We start from the raw sequence: 23,913 nt of genomic DNA, 5'->3' as shown, positions 1-23,913 counted from the left end.
ATGGCTCTAAACATATAAATAAATGCAACAGGCTTCCCCAAAGAAACAGAATCCATAGACTATATATGGAATTGGCTTGAATAATTATGGAGTATGAGAAACTCCCACCATCTGCCATCTGCAAACTGAAGAAAGTATAGTGATACAGATCATTCCAGAAGCCTGCAACTGGAGTGTGTGGGGGTTGCGGGGTGGGGTTATGGTGTGGGTATGAATCTCAGAGTCTAAAATCCTGAGAATCAGAATATCTTATCTCCAAGATCATAAAAACTCTCTCACATACACAATTCCATTTCAATCAGAAAGAATTCACTCTTTCTCCATTTTCGTATTCTGTTTAGGCCCTCAACAGACTGTATAATGTTCCTCCCACACTGGTAAGGATTTTTTTATCTTTCTTACTTAGTCTACTGATTGAAATGCTGACTTCTTCCAGAAATATCCTCACAGACATAAGCAGAAATAATGTTTTACTGTGTGAGGATTCTTCAGCCCAATCACATTGACACATAAATTAACTATCATAATATATTAGGTTTTAACATTATAATAACTACCTAAATGGGTAGCCTAAATATACCTATCAAAAGAAAGACTGGCATTGTGTATTTAAATAAATCAACCTAACCTATGCTACTAAAATAACCGCCCCCCCCCCAAATTCAAAATTCAGTAGTTGCAGTGACTTCTGAAAACCAAAAAGGAAAGCTCACAAAAGATATAAAAATATTAATTAAAAATACTCAAATGGCTACATTAATGTCTGATAAAGTAAACTTTAAAGAAAGTTGTTAGAGATAAGTGAAGTGATAAAATAATCAAATAGATAGAAAGATCCTACAAAGCATATGCACTGACCTACACAGCCTCAAAACAAATAAAGCACAAAGTGGTAAACTCAAAGAAGAAATATCAAAACCCACAATTACAGTAAGGTACATCAATGCTATCCCTCCACAAAACAGGAAATGTACAATGATGGCTATCTGAATAATGCAACTGAAAGACTCTAATTGAACATATTGAATAGTTAACCTCACAACAGCAGAATTCATACTTTTCTCAAGTTCTTACTTAACATCTGTCAAAATTATATCATATCTTGTCCCATAAATCATACTTAACAAATTTAGAAGAACTGAACTCACATAGAGTGTATCCCCTGCCTTTAATGACATCAAACTAGTAACCAAGATAGAAAGACAACAGGAAACTCTTTAAATAGTACATTTACAAATAATCCATAGGTCAAACATCAAGTTAATAAATACATATAACTGAGTAAAATAAAATATACAACATGTCAAAATATTTATTGTGCATTTTATACAGTGCTGAAAAAGACATTTATAAAATTAAAAGCTTACATTAGATATGAGGAAAGTTTCCATATCTAAGTTCCTAGTGAAAGAAACTAGAAAAAGAAGATCAAAATAGATGAAAAGCAAAGCAAAAATAAATACAGAAATAAATAAAAATTAAAAGAACAGACATCAATGTCATTGCAAATAGAAAAACAATATAGAAAAACTAATGAAACCAAAATCATCCTTTTTTAGGAAAAAAATTAATAAACCTCTAGCAAGCCTGATAAAAATTTAAAAAGACACAGATAATCAATATTCAGAATGAAACCAGGGATATTACTATCAATCCTATAGCAATTTAAGGATAATAATGCAATAATACAATTTTACTTTGACAAATCTAACAACTTAAAAGTCTGGGACTAGTTCCTTAAAAACCACAAATTACCAAAAGTTAACCAAGATGAAACAAATAATATGAAAAGTCCTTTAAGCTTCTAAACACAAAATTCATAATTAAAACTCTAGAAGAATAAATTTACATTCAGATGATTTCACTGGAGACTTACATATCATTTACTGGAAAATTAAAACAAATTTTACATAATAATTGCCAGAAAATAGAAAGCAGAATAATAATTTTTAACTCATATTATGAAGCCAGTATCCCCCTGACATTAAAAATAAAAGAAAGGATTCCTGTATATCAGTGACAAATCCTCTGAAAAGGAAATGAGGAAAACTACCCCATTCACAATATTCTAAAAAAAAAAAAGAAAATACTGGGGGATCAATCTAACAAAAGAGGTGAAAGATCTTTACAATGAAAACTATAGAACCCTAAAGAGAGAAATAGAAGAAGACCTTAGAAGATGGAAAGATCTACCTTGCTCATGGATAAGCAGAATTAATATTATTAAAATGACCATACTACCAAAAGCACTGTACAGGTTCAATGCAATTCCAATCAAAATCCCAATGGCGTTCCTCACAGAAATAGAAAAAGCAATCATGAAATTCATTTGGAAAAATAAGAGACCCAGAATAGCTAAAGCAATTCTAAGCAGGAAAAGTGAAACAGGTGGTATCATTATACCAGGCCTTAAACTATACTACAGAGCAATAGTAATAAAAACAGCATGGTACTGGAACCAAAACAGGCTAGTAGACCAATGGTACAGAATAGAAGACACAGAGACTAACCCACAAATATACAACTATCTAGATAAAGGTGCCAAAAGTATGCACTGGAGAAAGGATAGCATCTTCAACAAATGGTGCTGGGAAAACTGGAAATCCATATGTAACAAAATAAAATTGAATCCTTATCTCTCAACATGCCCAAAAGTTAACTCAAAATGGATCAAGGATCTAGGAATTAAACCAGAGACTCTACGTCTAATAGAAGAAAAAGTAGGGGCTCATTGCCGTGTGCGCCTTGCACTCTGTCCCTCACTCGCCGCAGACGGTCTGCCTTGCCGCGTGCACTCCCTGCCGACGCCCCGCAGAAATGCTTCGACTACCCACAGTCCTTCGCCAGATGAGACCAGTGTCTAGGGCACTGGCTCCTCATCTCACTCGGGCTTATGCCAAAGATGTAAAATTTGGTGCAGATGCCCGAGCCTTAATGCTTCAACGTGTAGACCTTTTAGCCGACGCTGTAGCTGTTACAATGGGGCCAAAGGGAAGAACGGTAATTATTGAACAGAGTTGGGGAAGTCCCAAAGTAACAAAAGATGGTGTGACTGTTGCAAAGTCAATTGATTTAAAGGATAAATACAAAAATATTGGAGCTAAACTTGTTCAAGATGTTGCCAATAATACAAATGAAGAGGCCGGGGATGGTACCACCACTGCTACTGTACTGGCACGCTCTATTGCCAAAGAAGGCTTCGAGAAGATTAGCAAGGGTGCTAATCCTGTGGAAATCAGGAGAGGTGTGATGTTAGCTGTTGATGCTGTAATTGTTGAACTCAAGAAGCAGTCTAAACCTGTGACAACTCCTGAAGAAATTGCTCAGGTTGCTACCATTTCTGCAAATGGAGACAAAGAAATTGGCAACATTATTTCTGATGCAATGAAAAAGGTTGGAAGAAAGGGTGTGATTACAGTAAAGGATGGAAAAACACTTGAGGATGAATTAGAAATTATTGAAGGCATGAAGTTTGATAGAGGTTATATCTCTCCGTACTTTATTAATACATCAAAAGGTCAGAAATGTGAATTCCAGGATGCTTATGTTCTGTTGAGTGAAAAGAAAATTTCTAGCGTCCAGTCCATTGTACCTGCTCTTGAAATTGCCAATGCTCACCGTAAACCGTTGGTCATAATTGCTGAAGATGTTGATGGAGAAGCTCTAAGTACACTTGTTTTGAATAGGCTGAAAGTTGGTCTTCAGGTTGTGGCAGTTAAAACTCCAGGTTTTGGTGACAACAGAAAGAACCAACTTAAAGATATGGCTATTGCTACTGGTGGTGCAGTGTTTGGTGAGGAGGGTTTGACCCTAAATATTGAAGATGTTCAGCCTCATGATTTAGGAAAAGTTGGAGAGGTCATTGTCACCAAAGATGATGCCATGCTTTTGAAAGGAAAAGATGATAAAGCTCAAATTGAAAAGCGTATTCAAGAAATTACAGAGCAATTAGAAACGACAAATGGTGAATATGAAAAGGAAAAACTGAATGAACGACTGGCAAAACTTTCAGATGGAGTAGCTGTGCTCAAGGTTGGTGGGACAAGTGATGTCGAAGTGAATGAAAAGAAAGACAGAGTTACAGATGCCCTCAATGCTACAAGAGCTGCCGTTGAAGAAGGCATTGTTCTGGGTGGGGGCTGTGCTCTGCTTCGGTGCATTCCAGCCTTGGACTCACTAACTCCAGCTAATGAAGATCAGAAAATTGGTATAGAAATCATTAAAAGAACACTCAAAATTCCTGCAATGACTATTGCTAAGAATGCAGGTGTTGAAGGCTCTTTAATAGTGGAGAAAATTCTGCAGAGTTCCTCAGAAGTTGGCTATGATGCTATGCTTGGAGATTTTGTGAATATGGTAGAAAAAGGAATCATTGATCCAACAAAGGTTGTAAGAACTGCCTTATTGGATGCTGCTGGAGTTGCTTCTCTGTTAACTACAGCAGAAGTCGTAGTCACAGAAATTTCTAAAGAAGAAAAGGACCCTGCAATGGGTGGAATGGGAGGTGGTATGGGAGGTGGCATGTTCTAATTCTCAGAATAGTGCTTTACCATTATTAATGAACTGTGACAGGAAGCTCAAGGCAGGGTTCCTCACCAATAACTTCAGAGAAGTCAGTTGAAGAGAATGACTGAAGAAAAGGCTGGTTGATGTTTAAGAAAATCACTATAACCATCAGTTACTGGTTTCAGTTGACAGTATATAATGGTTTACTGCTGTCATTGTCCATGCCTACAAATAATTTATTTTGTATTTTTGAATAAAGACATTTGTACATTCCTGATACTGGGTGCAAGAGCCATGTACCAATGTACTGCTTTCAACTTAAATCATTGAGGCATTTCTACTACTATTCTGCTAAAATCAGGATTTTAGTGCTTGCCATCACCAGATGAGAAGTGCAGAAGCAGCCTTTCTGTGGAGAATAATTGTGTACAATGTAGAGAAATATCCAATTATGTGACAACCTTTGTGTAATAAAAATTTGTTTAAAGTTAAAAAAAAAAAGAAGAAGAAAAAGTAGGCCCTAATCTCCATCACATGGGGCTAGGCCCCAAATTCCTTAATAAGACGCCTATAGCACAAGAATTAAAACCAAGAATCAACAAATGGGATGGATTCAAACTAAAAAGTTTTTTTCTCAGGAAAAGAAATAATATGTGAGGTAAATAGGGAGCCTACCTCCTGGGAACAAATTTTTACCCCTTACACATCAGATAGAGCTCCAATCTCTAGGGTATATAAAGAGCTCAACAAGATAAGCACCAAAAAACAAGTAATCCAATCAATAAATGGGCCAAGGACCTGAACAGACACTTCTCAGAAGAGGATGTACAATCAGTCAACAAATATATGAAAAAATGCTCATCATCTCTAGCAATCAGAGAAATGCAAATTAAAACTACTTTAAGATACCATCTCACTCCAGTAAGAATGGCAGCCATTATGAAGACAAACAACAATAAGTGCTGGAGAGTATGTGGGGACAGGGGGAATAGATACACTCATACACTGTTGGTGGGATGCAAATTGGTGCAGCCAATTTGGAAAGCAGTATGGAAATTCCTTGGAAAACTGGGAATGGAACCACCATTTGACCTAGCTATTCCTCTTCTCAGACTATACCCAAAGGACCTAAAAACAGCATATTACAGGGACACAGCCACATCAATGTTTATAGCAGCACAATTCACAATAGCTAAACTGTGGAGCCAACATAGATGTCCTTCAGTGGATGAATGGATAAAAAAATGTGGCATTTATACACAATGCAATATTACTCAGCAATAAAAAAGCATAAGATCATGGCATTTGCAGGGAAATGGATGGCATTAGAGAAGATTATGCTAAGTAAAGTTAGCCAACCCCCCCAAAAAAAAACAAATGCTGAATTGTCTTCTCTGATATAAGGGGGGTGACTCAAAAAGGGGTTGGGAGGGAGAGCAAGGGAGGAAGATTACCTCTAGATAGGGAATAGGGGTGGGAGGGAAAGGGAGGGAGAAGGGGAATAGCATGGATAGTGAAAGGAGACCCTCATCATTATACAAAATACATGTATGAAGATGTGAATTTGGTGTCAATATAGCTTATATATAATCAGAGATATGATAAATTGTGATATAATGGTGTATTAAGAATTGTAATGCAAAAATAAATAGATAAATGAATATTTTAAAGAAAGAAAGAGACCTACAGTTATTTCTTATGAAATTAAGCATAAATAAAATTTTAAAAATTGCAAAAACAAATTAAACAATTTATGAAAATAATTATGTCATTACTAAGCAGTATTTATTCCAGAAATGTAAGGCCACTTATAAATCAATAAATGTAAGTTGCCATATCAAGGAATTAAGAAAAAAAATTATACATCAATTAACATTGAAATGGTATTTGACATAATCCAGTACCATTCATGGTAAATTTAGGAATAGAGGAAATTCCCTCTATTTGCTAAAGAACATTTAAAATAGCTGACAGCTAACAATATACTTAATGATGAAAGAGAGATATTTTTTCCTAAGGTCAGTAAGAAGAGAGGAATTACTGTATTCAGTATAATTATTCAACTTAATATTGAAAATTCTAGCCAGCACAATAAGGAAAGAAAAATAAATAAAATCATGTTGATTTAAAAGAGAGAATGTGATTCTGATTTTCAGATGACATAACTATATAATGGAAAACCCAAAGGAAATTATAAAAAAATAAGAATTATTAAGTGCTTTCATCAAGGTCATAAGATCAACACAAAAATATCAATTTAAAAAATTATATTAACAAGCAACGTGTGACCGCACATGTCTGTAATTCCAACAGCTTGGCAGGCTGAGGCAGGAGGATTGTGAGTTCAAAGCCAGCTTCAGTTATTTAACAAGGCACTAAGTAACTCAGTGAGACTCTTCTCAAAACATAAAAAAGGGTTGGGGATTTGGCTCAGTGGTTGAGTGCCCCTGAGTTCAATCCCTAGATGTCTTAATTTATATAAAAAGTGTAACTGTTCCAAAGCAAATGCAATATATAAGTACACACTTAAAAAATGGTTATAGTATCTATAAGTACCAAATTACAAAATGGTGTTGGAAGAAATCAAAGGCATACCATGTTCATAGATTGAAAGACACAATTTAGTATGGATGTCCCAATTTCTCCAAGTTAATTTATATGTATAATACAATTCCTATCAAAACCTCTGAAAATTCTTTTAAAAAGAGACATGGTTATTTTAAATTTTTATGGTAGGGCACAGGCCCTAACATAGCTAAAATAATCTTGACAAAGGAAAATAAAGTAAGAAGAATTACTGTACCTGATATTAAGGGTTGCTATGAAGCTATAGTCATGAAGACACCATGGGATTAGTGGAGGAAAGACACACAGATCAATGGAACAGAAGAGAGAACTCAGAAACAGATCCACACAAAAACGTTCAAAAGTTTTTTTTTATTATTATTAGTTGTTCAAAACATTACAAAGCTCTTGACATATCATATTTCATACATTTGATTCAAGTGGATTATGAACTCCCATTTTTACCCCGTATACAGATTACAGAATCACATCGGTTACACATCCACGTTTTTACATACTGCCATACTAGTGTATGTTGTATTCTGCTGCCCTTCCTATTCTCTACTATCCCCCCTCAAAAGATTTTTGAAGGAGGTAAAAAAGCAATCCCATCGAAGTAAGATAAATCCTTTCAACATACTGTTGCTGAAGCAACTAGATATTTATAAGCAATAAAATGTAACTCAACCCAAACCTCAAAATTTAACAATTTTTTTTTTCCAAAATGAATCATACACTTGCATGTAAAATATAAAACTATAACATTTTTATAAATAAACACAGGAAGAAATCAGCAAGTCTTAAGGTAGGTGAATAGTTCTTAGATGGAATACATTAAGTGTAATCCATTAAAAAAAAATGATTGGTTAAGTTTAAAACTTAATAATAAATTTTAAAACTTTCTTTACATGAAAGACCATGTAAAGAAAAATACAAAGGTATGCTATATACTGGGATAAGATATTTATATATCATACATATGATAAAGTCTAATATATAAAATACAAAATGCCAAAACTCAATAGAAAAGTATTTTAAAATCTAATTAGAAAATGGACAAAATATGTTAACAGACACTTCACTGAAGAAGATACACAAATGGCAAACAAAAATATGAAAAGAAGTTCAATGCCCTTAAGAATCAGGGAAATGCAAATATGAACCAAATATAAGACATTACTAGAAACTATCAGAATGGCTATAATAAAACAAAAATGAGCACCATAAAAAGAAACAGCTAAGATGCAGTTTATAGAGTTGTTCCTAGTTTCTTTGTATTTATTTGTACTACTTGAACTTTCATAACATTGTTTAAAGATCATAGTTATTAATCCAAAAAGAAAAATGAAGTGTAAGATAAACAACAAATCCAATATACTAATCTGCTCAGATTATATGTTGAGTCCCTTATACACAATTTAGGAAGGAAATTGGAAATCAGTGTACCTCCCAAAGAGAATAAGTAGGCATGCTGCCATATAGAAAGCTGTCATATAGAGTGTAGATATCATTTTGTTTTAGAATTAAGAACCTGAGTAGAATTTACATGCTACAGATTTTCTGAAAATGAATTTAACTCACAATGCATAAGATGAGTTCAAACAGAGGCAGGATACACATCATGTCAGGGACGCTGTAGAAAGGATTCTTACAAGTCAGAGGGAGGCTAGGATTGTGGAGCACTACCATCTTTCTAACTGAATTCTGCTTTTAGTAAAGAAAAGGCCTCTGATGACTTGTAGCTGCAATTTAATTTGTACTGGGGACTTCTGGAGTTTTCTGACCTATACCTTCATGACTGCTATGTCTGGGAGGTGCTTGCTCACAGAGAGATCTCAAGCAAGTTTGACTGATACTTTAAGAAGGAAACGATAAATAAATGTGAAGCCAGATGGCTAGACCTTTCAATGCATCAGTTACTTAACACAATCTCTCCACATTCTCTCCATGTAATTCCTCCGCTGTTTAAAAATGAAACTAGAAATTTCTAAGGCAAAAACATTGTATCTACTCATGCTAGAGTTTGTACAACTGTGTCAAATAGCCCTTAGCATGTGACAAAAGGGAGCAATAGACAGTGGCCTTCATCCCTCTGGTCCTCATATCTCACCCTTGGGTAGTTCATTCCTCTTTCTCTGGAAATCTTTAGGCCACAGTGGAAACAGTTTACTCCTGTAATTCCTTAAACATAACATTCAGGCAAACAGAAGGACCAGTGACGACAATTGTGATTTAAAGGAACTGTCACTCACTTTATACAATTTTGGAAAATTAAATGAAGAAACTTTTTTTTTTAACAAATATACATAATGAAGCCATTTCTCCACAGCAGCACCGAAACATGTGTTGATATTTGTGTGTGTGTGTGTGTGTGTGTGTGTGCGCGCGCGCATAACATAATTAGGTTCAGATTTCTTCTCTCTCTCACCCTCTTTTTTAAAAAATATTCTACTTATGAACATCTCAGAGAGTTAGGCCTTGCATGGTAATCCTCAATATGCCATTGCCTTTCTCTGTGCTATTTCTGTGCCTGTGTGCACTTCCATTAATATATAAATCATGTGGTAGGTCCCTTTAGTTATAAAAAACAAGCAATGATACCTACCTCGCAGGGTTACTGTGAACGTTAGAGAACCTGCCAGTGAAAAGTCTGACAGAGTGATTCATTTTACTTTACAGAATTTATCCTTCTGGACTGCAAGCTCCTCTAGGGCAGAATCCATGTCTTACTCGTGTGTAATGAATATGAGTTTGCTTCACAACTCTCAGGTGCATGAAATATGACCTTATTTTGTGTTTTAAATGAAAATTAAATCTTGCTCCAAATCTACAAGAGGAGCTTTCTCTGCCTGCCACTAACCCAGGATGTTTAAACTGTTCAGAAATGTGAGGAGCGGCTTCTTTTTCATTTTGTTGCTGAAAAGCAACTACACATTCTGATAGGTGTGTAGATGTCGCTATAAAAGGCAAGAACCCCTCTCCTCACAGCACCTTTTTCCCCCAGGACTCATTTGGGTAAGAACCTTAAACATCTAAGTTTCTCAAGCAGTTCTCTTTACACCATATCCTCATCCATCCTTTCTCTGCTCTTCTGCCTCTTCAGACACAGATTGTTGGGGCAGGTCCCAAATGGTTGTAGTTAGACTCCCTCACGGAGACTTCCAGCAGGCTATGTTAGGTTTCTAGCCTGTAGCCAGGGCTGGAAACCAGCTATGTTATGGTTAGTCAAGGCCAGAAACACTCTGATTCAGAGTATATACCCAAGGTCATAAACATTAACTTGGGAGCCTGTGCACTCTTGTAACCTGTTGTAACCTGTTGGCAGTGGACTTTCTTTGGCTTGCATATGAAAAGGACTTAAGGAAAAAGACTCAGGGGCTAATGGGAGTTAATGAGGACAAAATGGGAGCAAAATGAGGGCGAAAATGGAATGGGCTATGTGCTAAAGCTAAAGCTGGAAGCTGGAGGCTGTTACCACCCCAATAAAGCATGTCCACTCTCCTAACTGCATGTTGCATCTTCTTCCACCTGCCAAACCCCAAATCCATTTCCTGGGTCAGAGCCCCCAGAAGACATAGATTCAACCACGCTAGGCTTCTAGCCCTTTACCTCCATGAATCTGGATTTTCTAAATCACAAGTCTTGGAACTCTTCCCTAGAACAGGGGGAGGCCCAGAGCTCAGAATGCCCATCCCTCTCTCACCTTCTGGAAGCACTGCAGGATAAAAGGTAGGTGGCTTATGCTGAGCCCACAGAAAAGTAAAACCATGATTTTTTTTTCCAGGTTATCCCACCATTCACTTCTGTATCCCTGATACCTAACACAGAGCCTCAGATAGAGGAGACCTATGTGACTATTTAATCAATGTGTAGAGAAACCACAGGTAATGCAGGTGGATTCTCATTAGGTGTTGCCACAAATGTTCTAGGTCCTAGAACACAGCTAACACATTGTCATATTTTAGCTGAAATTTCAGGACTTAGTAATTGTCATTAAACACACATAGGATAAACTTCAGCTCTGCCACTCAGAGTGCCAAGTTTTAAAGCCAAGATTAGCCAAATTTCACCAAGCAAGCTAACAGGATGCTCAGAACTTAGAGGACACAGTTACTTCACATCAACATGGTAAGTAGAACTGTATTAGGGAATCCGACAAATGACTGATTGTTATGTCTGATATTCTATGTTGTCAATCGTTAGAATAATATAATAACAACTTCAGGTATCTGAGAGCTGCGTTTTCTAAACAATTCCTTAAGACTGATAATGTCATTAAAATTTTAACCATTTTGAATGAATAACTTCCTAGAATAAATTATGTATATCCCTGCTGTCTTGAGCAAATCATGGCAAGCATAACTTAACATTTCTGTGATCATTTAATGTAGTCATTACTAGCATTCACTGTTCCAGCCCATATAAACAGTGGTACCTTCTGGGCACTTTGGGTTAAATTGGGCTTTTTGTATAACAGGAAATGACTTTGACTGCTGAGTTTTCCTAAACCCACAAACATCTGTCTTTCATTACTTTTGAGTGTTTTCTTTATAAACATTTTGCTCACTAGTTGCTTGATAATGTGATATAATGCTTTGCTTCATGATAGTTATTGTTTTTCCTTGGTAATTTAAAAATTGTTTTTGCTTCCAAGTTGCTAAATGCTGAGAACCTGGAAAATTGAACTATTTTTTAAATTTAGGAATAAATGAGAAAAAGAAAATGCTCTCTGAATTCCATTGAGCTGATAGTTTGACACCTTTTTGGCTACAAAAGGATGTTTACTCTGGGTTTCTTTGGGCTTATGGTAATTTTGAGCCTATCATGTTACAGATAGCTGACTTTATGTATATAAATAGTACTTTGCATTTTTCTGAGCAATGTCATAACTTAAACCATTTCTTCTCTAATTCTGTTTTTTAATATTTTATGAAGTTCAGAAGGTCCACGTCCCTATAGTCAACATGGGATTAAAACTCCATCCCATACCATTTGACCCCAAAGTCTAACATAGTTCCCATCTTACTACAATCTGTGAACATTCTGGGCTATTAAAATCTGATAGACACCAAAGAGTCTGATAACCTCAAAAATGATGAAATGGCTGATGGAATTTTGAGAGTCAGACTATTTCTTCTCATGTATTTGGAATCAAACTTCAATAATTAATCCAGATGCACATATGTACTCTGACTAGAAGTTTGGGAACTAGAAGAAATTAAGCAACAGAAAATGAGGTCAATAGGAAAGCAATTAATAGATGGATAGACAGATGATAGACATAGAAATATGTTTACCAAAAATGATTTCATTCCATTTCTCCTGCCAGCTGAAGTAAATATTAAATGTAATTCCTAAATGATTATTCAAACAAAAAACCTAAGGCTACTACATATTTTAGAGTCCATCATGGCACTTACTTTAATGGATGGTATTTATCTATTTATTTTTTTACTTTCACTATCTCAAAGAAAGAGTATGTACAAATTTCATTTTTTATTACATTATGTTTTGTTTTCCTTTTCTAAAATATTAGAATACTTTCTTCCTTCTGACAACTCAAACCCTAGTCACCTTCAGGATTCAGTTTACCTTTTAACTTCCATGAAATACCTTCCATGATTTCCATAGAACTCTGGTTTTCTTTTTCTCCTCCTTTCTCTAACACCTCTTGCCTCAATCTCTCAGTAAGAGTTTCGGGGGGCTGGGGTTGTGGTTTGGCGTTAGAGCACTCGCCTAGCATGTTCGAGGCCCTGGGTTCGATCCCCAGCACCACATTAAAAAACAAAAACAAAAAATAAAATAAAGGTATTGTGTACAACTAAAAAATAAATATTTTTTTTTAAAAGAGTTTCAGGTTTACCAGACCTTGACCTTGTTAGATGAAAAACTCCTTAGATCAAAGGCTGTATCCTGTATTTCTAGTGTAGTTTTCTATTTGCAGTTAGTAAAGTCTAGCTATGAAATAAATGGGCAAGTAACAACTAAATAAATAATAAAAATCAATAGATTGGTGACACTAACATTAACCAAGTCCAACATATTTATATACTTTATGGATGAGAAATAGATGTCAGATTGCCATTGTGCTGGCTATTCTTCTTTTGTCTGTCCCCTCATTTTAATCTATTTTCTCTCTCTCTGTCCTGCAGCTGGCCTTCTGAGGAAGATCCACACAAGGACTGCAGAAGAGAATAATGATTCTCAAAAGATACCCACACCCTAATCCTCAGAACTTATGAATATATTATTTTACAGCACAAGAGATTTTGCAAATGTGACATTAAGATGGAGAAATTATCCTGGATAACCTGGGTAGGCCTAGTACAATCACATGTGATCATAAAGAAAGAGAACGTCTCCAGGGTATGGTCAGAGAATCAGATGTGATGATAGAAGCACAGTCAGAGAGGTGTGATAAGAGGACACAACCCTATTGAGTTGCTGACTCTGAAGATGGAGGAAGGGCCATGGATCAAGGAATGCAAGTGGTGTACAGAAATTGGAAAAGGGAAACTGATCATCCCCCAGAGTCTTTTGTTTTTTTTAATTTTTTTGGACACATTTATTACTTTATTTATTTAATGTTGTGCTGAGGATCCAACCCAGTGCCTCACATGTGCTAGGTGAGTACTCTACCACTGAGCCACAGCCCGGCTCCCCGCAGAGTCTTTAAAAAGGAACACAGACCAAGGACACCTTGGTTTTACCCCACTGGCAGCCATGTTGAATTTCTGATTTACAAAATTATAATATAATCAGTGAGTTTGTTTCTGCCCACTCCCTGCTTCAGTCCTGTACCTTTGACTGTACCTATATCTATGTGCCTCTGGCTACCACTGGCTGGTTCTATCTTCTCCATGCATCTAGCTCCCTGTGGGCTCTGCTAATATTCTTTTCTTCTTCAGCTCTTTGCCTTTAGAGACAGTAATGGTGGCTTGTTCTGGAAGCATTTCTATCCCTTGTTTATGTAATCAGTCCTACCCATACATCTGTTGGTAATCCTTCACTATGCGCATATTTTATTTGAACAATATAGGGTATATCTATTTCCTTCCAGGACATAGATTGGGCAACCTTGTTTCCTTAAAGCATTGTGAAAGGTTGCTAACAGTTCATGTATACTTGGGAGAGGAGGCGATAGCAGAGGGATGGTGGAGGGTTATGAAAAACCATGTAGCCCCTGAAGGAAGCTTTGGCTTCTTATGACTTATCTATTCCCATGAGATGTGACAATGATCTTATGATTTTACAATGATTTACTTATTGTGATGTCCCTGAATCCTTGCAATCCATCCACTTTACAACTGCTATATGTATCTGAGTATTTTTTCTTGATGGATATATTTTTCTTTGTTTGCAATTTCCCTATGATTAAAATCCTATTTCACCTTTTCTGTATTGAATTTTGGGGACCCAAAGAGATCTCTGAAAACAAGACCAAAGTCTCAGATTAAGCATAACAAAGATCACCAATTTGACAATGCTAAACTATTCCATGTTTAGCATGTGCAAAATCAGCACCCTCATGAGAGAAAGACTGAGTCATAAGGTGGGTATGTGACAGCAGAGTGGAGCCTAGTACCCTACTTTTCACAATAGACAGCAGGTGCTTCTGATCCTTCTGTGCTGTGCCCAGAAGCTGACACGCCCCAACAAAGACACTGTTCCCCTCCAAATGTCCTAACCTTAGGTCTCACACAAACCTTACTTCCTCAATGTGCTCATAGGTTATAGAACACAGGAATGGATGGTGTCAAGGGATGTCTGCTCTAAGATCCTTCATTTGGTAAATGAGGAATGGAAAGCCCTAAAATGCTGCAGTGGATAGACAGGCAGGTACCACGATAAGGACATGTATCACAGAGTCAGGTTTGTTGGGAGTCTGAAATATAGCTCCATAACTAAATTGTACAAATTTGGGCAAGTTACATTACTTCTCTGTGCCAAAATTTTCACATCTACAAACTATCTACCACAGGGTTACTGGGAGGACTAAAGAAATAATATCTGTAAATTTCCTTACAATAAATGCCTATAATAAAGAAGTAAGTAGAGGGCATTGGGATGAAAATTAAGTCTATAGTTTTTTCAAGCATGATTCATCATTAAGAGAACTGAAGAAAAAAAATATTCTTTGCAGATGAAATTGAGGCCCAGAGAGCTTAAGAAACATGGCCAAAGTCACAAAGTTCTTGTTCTATGGAAAAGATGCAAACATAGACCTGTCTGATTCTAAAGCCCATGCCACTCACATTCTCCCATTCTGCCACCACTTTATTCTGAATAGTGATACTGACATTTTCACTGCCTGCCATCAACATTCAGTCAAGGTATATCCCCAAGATATATCTCCATCCTGTATTCTTAGATTATTGTTTACCCCTCCCTCCACTTTTGCTTCAATTATACTATCTAAATTATACAACCACACAACCTCCAACCCTTCCTTTGGTGTATTTTGCTTCATGCCACTGACCACTACCTGTCACCATATACTATATTTATTTCCTTATTTACCATCTTCTCCACTGACATTGTAATCTACATGCACATAAAGATTCTTGCCACTTTGTCCACTGCTGTATCTACAGCATGTAGTATGTGGCCTACAGAACACCAAAATATATTTTGGCTATTTCACAACATTTTGATGAAAAAGAGTAAATAAGATGAAATGGATAAATGGAAAAATGCATGAGTTGATGAATGAAATTCTGTCTCAACAGATATAAGACCACAATGACATTCAACAGAAACCTTCAGTATTCTACTGCTTTCTTTTCCAGGATTAGTCACAACTATTTACTAGGGCATAAAACTCACACACCAGAGATCTCCCCTTTATTATGCTATGCCATTTAAAGCCATTTTCCATATCAAGCCATTGTACACAGAGCAGTAAAAACTCCTTCTGCCACTTTGATCATTCTCCATTCCCTACTTAAAACCTTACTGGCCTTGACATTTGTTAGCACACTTCAAATCTAACCTGCTAATGATGGCAGTCCTGGCTCTTTTCTAGCTTTCCCATTTTGTTTTAAAGCCAATACTTCTCATTACCTAGCATATCTCAAATTCTAATTATTATTGTCGGTTTTATATTGAACATAACTATACTGACTTGAATTTGCCTAATGAAACTTCCATTTCTTCCTATCTCATAACTATTCAACTTAAAATCAATTCTTCCAAAAGAGCTGGGTCCTGATAAAATCATTACGAACCATTTGATTTTTATTTCTGCACAGTGCTATGAAAAAGAATATTAAATTGTCCCAGTTCTTGCTTTCTTGGCTCTTAAAATTCAACAAATCGTGATGATGTAAGAAGTTAGTTATAAGGATAAAAACCACTCACAACTAACCAATTCAGAAGCTGATGTCCTCATAAGCTTGGGGATTATGAGCAGAAATAAACCTGACTGACATCCAGCTTAGGTATATAACAGTGAAATTTCTTAGTCCACATTGTAATGTTTGTTATTTCTTCTACTTTGACTCCTCTTCCACATTTTGTATTAAAATTGCTCTTCTCACTGGATAGTTTCCCACATTCCAAACATTACCTAGGCTTGGAGATTCCAATTTCCTAAGTAGCTCCCCAAACAAAGATATAGCTTTGCTAGTAGCTATAAGTGCTTCTTTGTGTGTGCTTTGAAGGTGTTAGTTTACACTGTGAGATTTGTAGGGCTGGGGTTGTAGCTCCATGGTAGAGTGCTCGCCTTGCATGTGGAAGGCACTGGGTTCAATCCTCAGCACCACATAAAAAATAAAATAAAGGTATTGTGTAAAAAATAGAATTATAACATATAGAGAGTATATCCTCAATCTATGATCAAGATGTTTACAGACTATAGTTGTTATATCATAGAGTTTAATATAAGCTCTCTAAAAATATTTTTATATATATATATATATATATATATATATATATATATATATATATATACACATAAACTATGCATAATATCATCATAAAAGATAATATGCCCTCCTACAAACAAGGGTTACCTCTACTTGTCTAAACTTTCCAAATCGTTTATAATGTTCAGGGATTGTTTTCATAACTGGAAATCCTATTGTTTAAAAAGAGATGTATTTCCAATTCAGCCTATAGTTGACCATAAAGATAATAGTAACTCTCTCTCCTTCAGACCCCTGAGCAAACTATCATTAGTTTTTAATTTAACTCAATATCTATTTTTTTTTGCAGGTTAACAAAATTTCAAACATGACCCCTCAAGTCTGCATACATATGCAAATGCCCTATGGCTCCTTCTTCATCACACACCAACCATAAGTCATTAGCATGAAGTCTTTCTTGATTGAGCCTGACCTAGGTCTATAAAGCATTATGCAAAAAACAAAGGGACAACTGGGAGGAAAATTATGATTAAGCAGCTGGGCTTTGAGGATCCAGTAGCTGTATAAAACCATGGTAAAGCAGTTACAGAAAGTGATTCTGGATGATCAGGCAAGAATGGGTGATATCTCTAAGTAGCCAAGTCCATGTTCTTTTATGACGATAACACCTCATAATTATTAAGTACTTAATCTGTGCTAGCCTCCAAATCGGGCTGTTATACAGACTGTCTATTATTGCCACACCACAACAAGACCAGGAAGAAAGTACTATTTTTAAGCCATTTTAAAAGTAAGGTTAGGATTCCAGAGTAATCAGATGACTTGCCCAATGCCACATCTGTAGTAAAAAGCAAGACTGCCTGCCTGGCCCCTTTCTTTACTCTCAACTGGTCCATACTCAGTAATCCTGCCTCTGTCAGGAATTCAGAGGACAGAAACAGGAATGCAAGGAGGGAAACTAATGTGTTATAGCATTTTCTAAACAACCTGCCTCTACATGCACCAACATAAATTCTTTGGGATAGGGAACCTAATGCAAAGTGTGTAATCAAACCTGGAAGGGTGTAAGTGTGTAAGTGTGTGAACAGACCTGGAAGGTGCTCATGAGTAAGACACACATTTGGCAGGCAGTGTTGTGTTTCACAGATTGATTTTAAAGAGTTCTTTTTTCTTTTCCCAGCATTTGCCCTTTCCTTCCTCCTTTTCTTTCTGCCTCCCTTTGCACACCTCTCGTTCTCTTTTTCTACTCTCCTCTCTGCTGGTTCTATAACATAAATCAAGCCCTGCTGTGGGTTATGTATGCATTATTTCCTCTCAATGTGCTTGGCCTTAGAATATATTTGGAACCAAAATGCAAGGAAATGCAACTAAAGAAAAGGCAGGGGGGAGGGTGGGAGAGAGAGAAAGCATACATCAGCTGTCAGTTGTATTATAGCACCAGGCAAATAAAATCAAGTTTACAGGATGAAAAACTACCTGTAGGGACACTTTGTACTATGTATGTGATGACCACCTACTCAGGCTGTCTGGCTAGGTGGACAGTGGTGTCTTTCCTTCTTTTGATTTCAGTAATTGCCTCTGTGAAATTTAGGGGACGGACCTTCATTTCTACAACCTTACATTCTGTGGTTTTCATTGTACCTACCAGAGTTAAACAGGAATGGATTATTGAACAACGATGGAAAAAAATGCACTCCATCAGAGCCATTTAACATTCAGGAATGTTTTTAAAATATACATTTTGGCCTGCACATTGTTTTATTTAAATCCAGATAATAGTGCCATTTGCATTCTGATCCAGAATCTGTCCCTGCCTTGCCTGGAGATAGATGATCCTTCATTCTTTTGGTGTTTTAATTTCCTCAGTGGTTAAGCAAGAACGATACATACAATCTACCTTTCAGAATTTATGAATGGATTACAGAAAAATCTTTCATAATGCTTTGGCTTAAAAGATTTCTCTCTGAACCATATTTATGTTTTTAATATTCTATTTTCCCCAAATAGTCATCAATAGGATTCACAAAGGAAACATATCCATATAATTGGATTAATTTCCCTAAATCCTTGGATGATCTCAAAATGTTTGGCCTTGACTAATCAATGAATTTGAATTTTTGGCAAGTAGCAATTATTATGTACACATATCAAATATCTGCCCTTTTCTTCATAGTCAGAACAATCTGGTTTAACAAATTGTGAGAATATAAATGTGAATATGCAACCATATTAAAAGTACTCTGATTGTTGGACTAAATTATCCTGATGACATGAGAAATCGAGACATAAAAATCCCACATAGATGCCAAAGTATGAAGTATTCCAATTCTATAATATCCTATTGAGAATGAATCCTACTGGAAATTATTTTTAAGAGGAAAGTTAGTAGAAAGACCTGGCTTTATAAATAAGGGAAATAAAACTTCCTTACCAATCAGAGGTTTTGTGCCAAATGCCTGTGGCACCAGGTATTCAAACCTCACCATAACTTCATCTTTATTCCACCATTTTACTACCAAAAAGGTCAGAGGCAAAATCATTTATCCCAATTCAGTGATATGACTATAATTAAATCCCAGATTCAACATTAGAGATGCTAGTTCATATAAGTCACTTTAGTAGCAAAATATCATCAAGTTGGCCCACAAATTCTCCTTTTGAGGAGAAATAATTCATGGTAGAAGTCTTTTACAGGAACGGGATATGATAAGTCCATCTGTATGCTTCTCTTTGGGGATGACAGATCACTGTGTATAATAGAACATCAGACTTATTAAAACCATGTAAAGTGTAACTGAGATCAAAATTTATAATAATTCTGGTATAAAATAGCAGGCCCAGTTTATTGAACATTTCTGATGTGTTAAGCATCTCAAAATGTAATTTCAAAGCTTCACGTAATCTGTACAAGTGAATATTACAACCCCATTTTACAGAAGAAGTAGATGAAGTTTAAGTAAATAACAAAACTAACAATGATAGAAAATACTTGTATAGAATTTACAATGGGTTGGGTATTAAGACCCTGATCACACATTACTTATGAATTATATGTATTAATTAATCTTCAAACAACTCTATGAGGCAAGTAATACTGTCATACCCATTTACCATAGGAAACTGATACGCAGAGAGGTGAAATAACTCCAGGGCTCTATAAGGTCCAGAAAATAGATTGAGATTTCAAACCTAAGCAGTCCAGCCCTAACACTAGGTTCTTAAGCACTGCTCTTGATGTTCAGAATCATACAGACAGCAAGCGGACACAGAAGGATCTGAGCCTTGGGCTTGGACTCCAAAGGCAGCATTCTTTCTAGTCTGTTTTTCAACTGTGGATACTCTTTAAAATAAAACAGGGGGCAATTGGGAGGTAGGTTTTCTATTAAAGATGTGACCATTTTATCATATGAACAAACCAAAGTTTTCAGTTGAGTTGCCAATTTATTTCTAAGTGCTAGTGAATCCCAGAGGAGGAGAAGAATAATATCTTTCTTGTTGCTTGAAATGAAAATTATCATCTTCATTCATCAGTTACCTTGTCCTTAGGCTCTGAGGCAAGGTCTGGGCCAAGTGCCACTGGCCCCAGTCTAAGCTGACAGCAAACCAGAACCAGAAAACCCACATGGCTTCTGCAGAAATGCTTTTATGCACTAAGATGGAGGTTTTCATCCATACCTCCCTTAACTTTTCACCTTGGAAAACATGTGTTGAATTTCAATGATGGGAAAAACACTACCATAGACACTTTGGGGAACAGAGATTCCTTGTCCTCAAGGAAAGCAAAGGCTATTGGGGGAAATATAAATATTGGCAGCTAAGTATAACTCATATTAGAGTGCCAAGGAGCCCTTTGGCTCTGTATCCAAGCTCAAGTTTCTGCTATGTGTGAGAAAATTAGAACAGGCTCAGGTATACTCTGGGGGTCAAATCAAGGCACATAAAGGTGAGATATGGGATCTTGCAATGTGCTTCACTCTCATATATGAGTCTGGGCAACCCTGTGTGCTTTTAATGTACACTGGAGAATTAGGTAGATCATTATTATTGTTGTTGCTATTTTATTCTCCAACTATGAGTTTACAGCATCTTCTCTTCAGTGGTTTGTGTCCCTGAGAGCAAAATAAACTCAACATTTTCTTCCTGAAACCTCTCATGAATATTAATGTTGCCTTTATTTATTTTTCAGCAAAATATGACAAAAATAAAAATGCACTACAGCAAAAAAGAACACGAATACACCAAAAATATCTAGCTACTGTCAGAATTCTTGTGTCATCATCATTATCAATAAGTGCACACTTGACAAGCATGCTCCACATGCTACATTGTCCCACAATTCCTTATAACCACTGACCTTTCTTAAAGGGTATGGTTGGTTCTTTGGTTGCTACTTGTAGAACCCCATTCATTTTAAAGTTGGACTGTTTGGGCATGGTTTAACTGGAAAAATGGAGCTCAGTAAAAATGGGACAAGAAGATCAATCTTCCAGAATCATATTCTAATGGCCCAGAATCTTCACTCAAAGAGCTTTGCAGTAAGATATTCAAATATATGAAGCAGAATTTAAATGGTTCTGACTTAAAGGGGGTGCAAACAGAGTCCCACCTGTACCCACATATCCAAGAGCAGCCTGGAGGAAACCCAGAGACCTTGAAGTTTTGTACATTACACGTGCAAAGTCACTGATTCAATCCATTTTATATATAATGGCTCCTAATAAATACAGTAGCTAAGGCCACAGAGTCAGAGGCAGTGTTTTAGAAGGCTTTTTCTCTGCTATGGCCAAAAGACTTGACAAGAACAATTAGAGGAGGAAAACTTTATTTTGGAGCTCATGGTTTCAGAGGTGTCAATCCACAGAAGTCTGGCTTCTTGGGGCTCAAGGTGAGGCAGACTGTCATAGTAGAAGAATATGGCAGAGGAAAGGAACTCAGAACATTATATCCAGAAGGAGAGAGAGAGAGAGAGAGAGAGAGAGAGAGAGAGAGAGAGAGACAGAGAGAGAGAGAGTCCATTTGTCAGAGACAAAATATATACCCCAAAGGCGTGCCCCCAGGGACCTGCCTCCTCCAGTCACACCTACCTACAGTTTGCACCAAGTTAATAATTATCAGAGGGTCAATGCACTGAATAGGTTCAACTTTTTACAATCCAATAATTTCATCTCTAAACTTTTATATTTTCTCCACAGGAACTTTTGGCGAACATGTAATATACAAACCATAACAGGCAGAGTTGGAACTAATATGACTTCAACCTTAGTTCAATGACCTTTTAATGCTACTCCCTACTTCCTATGTAACAGAATTTAGGAAAGAACAAATGGGACAATTTATAAGAAATATTTATTATGGTAGACTGTTCTTCAATCACCGTAAGATAGAACTCCTCTGAGGACTGTAAGTGGAAAAACTGTTGCGTATTGGACCGATGAAGTGGACAGCCTTAGCATGTTGACTCTGTATTCTCATACCTGGAATACAATACATGAAACTACTGGTATGAAATCCCTAGAGCTGAGGCAGATCACGTGAGTTTGTCCACACTGAGAACATTGAGATTCTAGAAAATTCATTCAGACTCTTCTCTACTTCAAACTTATTCCTAAGAGAAATGCTAAATTTTAGGCAGTGCCAAAAGAACACTAATAAAATTCTGCTCCAGGACACAAAAAATTATGACAGCGAGGGGTAGTTTATTTTATTCATATCTATCATTTGAGTCAACAGAGAGGGCTTATGTTATCCAGAAGAGCAGATCAAATGTCATTGTCCCTTGCTTCAACTTGGGGTTGAACAAATCCCTTTCAGTGACTGTATGATAAATTGAGCTTTACAGAGTATTAGGAGCTACACAATGTATCAGTGACATAACTGTGATCAAAACTATTAGCTCAAGTTGTTTCATAATCTGTATTCTTTCCCTTTGTAAAGGAGCTGTCTGCTTATATTCAAAATAAACAAAGAATTCCTCCGCATTTTTCTATTCCCTTTTATAGAAAGGAACTGACCCTTAGTGTTACCACACCTATAACATCAACTTCTCCATACAAAATGCACTTGACAAATTATGCTTTTTGATAACCTTTAGGATTTATCTGAAGGCAGGCAGAATTATTTTTTTCAAAAACAAAAAAATTTCCCTTTAGAAAATAACTTCTTTATGTGATATGGTAGAGATAGAAACTCATAATATGAGCATCGCCACAATTTTTAAAGTGTTGTATAAATGTATGATTTGTTTCTTATTGGCTTTATCATTCATAACAGTTGCATATAATGTGGTACTTAGAATACCTTTATACTCAACTTTGGGAAAAAATATGGAGGGACAGAGCTACAGAGAACCCTACATGAATCCTGTGTCTTCTAACAGTACTGAACACAAATAGTGGGTGTGATGCATTTCTCACACTGTACAGGAAGGTGCACACCTTGTCCTATTTAAAGACTCAATTTTTATATGTTATGGAAAATGGCAGATTAAGAAACTCCAGAAACATGTACCTGCATGAAAGCAATAAAAAAATCTAGCAAAACTATTAGAATTAGAATCTACCTTTTCAGAACTCTGGAATCTAACCAGAAGTTTGCAGTAAGTAATTCAGATAATACTTAGTTTAAACAGAAAGAAAGAAAGAGAGGAAGGAAGAGAGAGTGGGAAGGAGGGAGGGAAAGGAAACAAGCAGACAAAAGACTGGTTAATTCTCTGTATGAACTCCAAATCTGCTTCTTAATTTACCCCAGTCCCACCCACTGCTATGCATCATCACAACAGCCTTGGAAACAACGGCCCTCATTATAGAAGCCATACTTCAGGGAGCCGAATGGAACACACTAGCCAAGAAGTCCTATTTGATCTGTATCATGGTTCCCTAGAAGGGCTGCTCAGAACCAGTCTTTATCTCACATGAGTGGGAACTCACGTAGCACTAAAGCTGTCACCTCCCAGGACACTGTCAAAAACATTTATAAG

The 23,913-nt window shown here is 36.4% G+C and overlaps 1 pseudogene; it reads left to right on the top strand.

Moving 5' to 3' along the window:
• Nucleotides 1-2,730: 2,730 nt before the first annotated feature.
• LOC114084787 (60 kDa heat shock protein, mitochondrial pseudogene) lies at nucleotides 2,731-4,783 on the top strand (annotated as a pseudogene).
• The last annotated feature ends 19,130 nt before the right edge of the window (nucleotides 4,784-23,913 follow it).

This window comes from Marmota flaviventris, chromosome 2 (genome assembly GCF_047511675.1).
Source record: "Marmota flaviventris isolate mMarFla1 chromosome 2, mMarFla1.hap1, whole genome shotgun sequence".
Lineage (NCBI taxonomy): Eukaryota > Metazoa > Chordata > Mammalia > Rodentia > Sciuridae > Marmota > Marmota flaviventris.
This window is presented reverse-complemented; position numbering and strand designations above follow the sequence as displayed.